Source organism: Apium graveolens, chromosome 3 (genome assembly GCF_009905375.1).
Source record: "Apium graveolens cultivar Ventura chromosome 3, ASM990537v1, whole genome shotgun sequence".
In the NCBI taxonomy this organism is placed as follows: Eukaryota; Viridiplantae; Streptophyta; class Magnoliopsida; order Apiales; family Apiaceae; genus Apium; species Apium graveolens.
In genome coordinates, this window is record NC_133649.1 from 290,060,431 (window position 1) to 290,065,169 (window position 4,739).

Genomic DNA, 4,739 nt, shown 5'->3' on the forward strand with positions numbered 1-4,739 from the left:
GTTTAGCGACTAACAAGTTTTTGGCGCCGTTGCTGGGAATTGCAGTGTTAATTTATTTTTTTTGAGCTTTCCATCAGTGGTCGTTAAAGTTCATTGACTCGGACATTGTTACTTATTTGTCCTTGTTTGGTTTCAGGTACTCTAGCGAGGGTGTATGTATACACGTTCGCGTACTCTTAAGAGAACTCTGGATAAAGCCGAGGAATAACTTGTGGTAGTTCGTAACAAAAAGTTTTTGAGGAAGAAGAAGAAAAAGTTGAAGAACCACCATTAGTTGAAATGGGTGATCAACCAGAAAATCCGAAGGCTTTAATGGACTATTCTCAGCCTAAGATTAATGACATTCAGTCAAACATCAGCTGACCAGCCATCAGGGCTAACACGTTTGAGATCAAGTCAGGCATAATTCAGATGATACAGAACTCAGTTCAGTTTGGGGGTAATCCTACTAAAGACCCAAACATGCACGTCAGGGATTTTATCGAGATCTGTGACACTTTCAAATTCAACGATGTCTGAAGATGCCATTAAGCTGCGATTATTCCCATTCTTTTTTAGGGACAAAGCGAAGTGTTGGTTACATTCTCTACCAGCAGGGTCTATCACCACTTGGGAGGATCTTACGCAAAAGTTTCTCACTAAATTCTTCCCGATGGAGAAGACTGCTGCAATCAGGAATGCTCTTACTCAGTTTACTCAGCAAACTGGAGAATCTCTGTGTGAGGCTTGGGATCGATATAAGGAGATGCTAAGGAAATGCCTACACCACGACATGCCTGATTGGATGATCATAAACTATTTCTACAATAGATTGGGTGCTACGTCTAGACCCATGCTTGATGCAGCATCAGGAAGAGCCTTGTGGGCTAAGAGCTACGATGAAGCTTATGAACTCATTAAACTGATGGCTGCTAATGAGTACCAGAATCCATTCCAAAGACTTACTCAGGGAAAAGTAGCAGGAATTTTGGAGTTGGATGCAGCAACTGCTATCGCTGCCCAGCTTAAGGCTTTGACGATGAAGGTGGACACTTTGGCTAATTATGGAGTTAATCAAATCACTAGTGTTTGTGAGTTATGTGTTGGTGCCCATGAGACTGATCAGTGTACAATTTCTAATTAATCAGCTCAATATGTGAGCAACTTCCAGTCTTCGCAACAACCAACGCCAACCACCTATCATCCCAACAATCACAATCATCCTAGTTTCGGTTGGAGCAATGCTCAGAATGCGGTTCAACAGCCTTATCAGCCATATACAGCTAAGCAGTACAACCCCCTGGTTTTCAGGAACCGTAGTATGTGCCAAAGCAACAACTTCAGCTGCAACCAGCTAATCAAAAATCCGAATTAGAGGAGTTGAAGCTTATGTGTAAGAGTCAAGTTATTTCTATCAAGACCTTGGAAAATCATATTGGGCGAATTGCCAATGCCTTGCTAAATCGTCAACCTGGTACACTACCTAGTGACACTAAAGTGCCAGGAAAGAAGGAAGCTAAGGAGCAGGTGAAGGCAATCACTTTAAGGTCTGGGAAGGTTGCGAATCACGAACCAACTCAAGAGTTGGCTAAAGAAGCTGAGGTTGGGAAAGAAGTAGAGCAGCAGGATAAAGAAGTGGAACCAAGGAAGACTGCTGTTGAGCACACTCTGCCTGAGGGTAATACAGGGGAGAAAAAGATCTATCCTCCACTGTCTTTCCCCAAGCGGCTGCAGAAGAAAAAGCTGGATAAGTAATTTGAGAAGTTTCTAGAGGTGTTCAAGAAACTTCATATCAACATACCTTTCGCTGAGGCTCTCGAGCAGATGCCTAGTTATGCAAAGTTTATGAAAGGTATTCTATCTCGGAAAGTGAAGCTAGATGATTTAGAGATTGTCGCTCTTACGGAGGAATGCTGTGATGTGCTGCAACAGAAGTTACCTCTAAAGCTTAAAGATCCAGGGAGCTTCACTATTCCATGTACTATTGGAAAATTGTCTTTTGACAGATGCTTATGTGACTTGGGAGCTAGCATCAATCTGATGCCTTTGTCAATCTTGAAAAAGTTAAATTTACCAGATCCAGAGCCTACGTACATGACTTTGCAGTTGGCCGATCATTCTATTACATACCCGCGTGGTATTGTGGAGGATGTCTTGGTCAAGGTGGATAAACTCTTCTTCCCTGTTGATTTCGTCATTCTTGATTTCGAGGAGGATAAGAAGATTCCTATAATCTTGGGGAGACCTTTCTTGGCGACTAGCCGAACCTTGATTGATGTGCAGAAGGGTGAGCTCAAAATGCGAGTGCTGGATCAGGATGTGACTTTCAGTGTGTTCAATGCAATGAAATTTCCTATTGATAATGAGGAGTGCTTCAAGGCGGAGTTGGTCGATTCGGTGGTCACATCGAAACTTGATCAATTGCTAAGGTCTGATGTCTTAGAAAAAGTCTTATTGGGGAATTCAGACAGTGAAGATGATGAAGGTGAAGAGCAATTGCAGTATTTGAATGCTTCTCCCTGGAAAAGGAAGATTGATATGCCTTTTGAATCTCTTGGAAATGAGAAATTGGATAAAGATCCTAAATGCCTCAAGCCATCTATTGAGGAAGCTACCACTCTTGAGCTTAAGCCTTTACATGAGCATTTGGGGTATGCGTTTTTAGGTGATGCGTCTACTCTGCCTGTTATTATTGCATCTGACCTTTCAGTTAGTGAGGAGGACAAGCTTTTGAGGATTTTGAGAGATTTTAAATCGGAAATTGGATAAAGTATAGATGATATTAAGGGAATCAACCCTTCTTATTGCATGCATAAAATTCTGCTAGAGGAAGGTAGCAAGCCTACAGTCGAGCAACAAAGAAGACTTAATCCTATAATGAAGGAAGTGGTGAAGAAGGAGATTCTTAAGTGGCTAGATGCAGGGATCATCTTCCCTATCTCTGACAGTTCTTGGGTAAGTCCGGTTCAATGTGTGCCAAAGAAAGGTGGAATTATTGTGGTGGCAAATGAGAAGAATGAGCTTATCCCTACTAGAACAGTCATGGGGTGGAGAGTTTGCATGGACTATCAGAAGCTGAACAAAGCCACTAGGAAGGACCATTTTCCATTGCCTTTCATTGATCAGATGCTCGACAGGTTGGCTGGTCATGAGTATTACTGTCTTCTGGATGGCTATTCGGGGTACAATCAGATTTGTATCGCTCCAGAAGATCAGGAGAAGACTACCTTCACTTGTCCAATTGGTACTTTCGCCTTCATATGAGTTTCTTTTGGTTTGTGTGGTGCACCAGCCACATTTCAGAGATGTATGATGGCCATCTTTACTGACATGATTGGCCAGAATATGGAGGTGTTCATGGACGACTTCTCAGTCATTGACGATTCTTTTGATGAATGCTTGCAGAATCTGGGACACGTTCTCAAGAGGTGTGTTAAGACCAATCTGGTTCCCAATTGGGAGAAATGTTATTTTATGGTGCGTCAAGGCATTATTCTCAGGCACAAGCTTTCTAATAATGGTCTAGAGGTGGGCAAGGCTAAGGTGGGGGTCATTGAGATTCTTCCTCCACTTATTTCTGTCAAAGGGATCCGCAGTTTTCTTGGTCATGGGGGTTTCCACCTACGTTTCATCAAGGACTTCTCAAAAAATTCAAAGCATTTGTGCAGTTTGTTAGAAAAACATGTTCCTTTTAAATTCGATAATGAATGCCTTGCAGCTTTTGAGACATTGAAGAAGATTTTAATCACGGCACCTGTCATAACTACACCTGCTTGGAATGAGCCTTTTGAGATGATGTGTGATGCAAGTGACTATGCAGTTGGAGCAGTTCTTGGGCAGAGAAAGAACAATATATTTCATGTAGTCTACTATGCTAGTAAGACTCTAAATGGTGCTCAACTGAATTACACTACTACGGAGAAAGAACTTTTGGCTATCATCAACGGTTTTGAAAAATTTTGATCTTATCTACTTGGGATTGAGGTGACAGTTTTCACTGATCACGCCGCCATTCGATATCTTGTATCAAATAAGGATTCGAAGCCTATATTGATTTGATGGGTTCTTTTGCTACAAGAATTTGAACTGGAGATCAAGTATAGAAAAGGTACTGAAAATCAAGTTGTTGATCATCTCTCGCGTTTAGAGAATCCTAATGCCACTTCATTGGATAAGACATTAAAAAATGAGTCTTTTCTCAACGAGCAGCTGTTTGGAGTGCAAGAAGAAGAACCGTGGTTTGCAGACATTGTGAACTATCTTGTGAGTAATATCATGCCTCCCGACTTATCTTCTGCTCAAAGGAAGAAGTTTCTTCATGAGGTGAAGTGGTACATGTGAGATGAGTTGTTTCTTTTTCTCCAAGGAGCTGACCAAATCATCAGGAGATGTATTCCTTACAGCGAAATGGGGGGATCTTGCAAGATTGCCACTCAACGAATTATGGAGGACATTATGGTGGAGAAAAGACAGTAGCTCGTGATCTTCAAGCAGGTTTCTTTTGGACAACATTGTTTAAAGATGCTCATCAGTTTATTTTGAAATGTGATCGATGTCAACGAGTGGGTAATATGTCTAAGAAGGATGAGATGCCTCTTAATGTGCTTTTCGAAGTTGAGGTCTTCGATGTTTGGGGAAATTGACTTCATGGGGCCATTTGTCTCGTCTTGTAACAATCAGTATATCTTGTTGGCAGTTGGTTTTGTGTCGAAATGGGTTGAAGTTAGGCATTTCCAAAAAAAGATACGAAAGTGGTGCTT

General features: G+C 41.6%; 1 non-coding gene across 1 annotated transcript; it reads right to left on the reverse strand.

The window, feature by feature from the left end:
* Positions 1–667: 667 nt before the first annotated feature.
* LOC141716358 (small nucleolar RNA R71) lies at positions 668–774 on the reverse strand. The gene has a single exon (XR_012573070.1). It is a non-coding gene; the product is annotated as a small nucleolar RNA R71 (small nucleolar RNA).
* Positions 775–4,739: the final 3,965 nt, after the last annotated feature.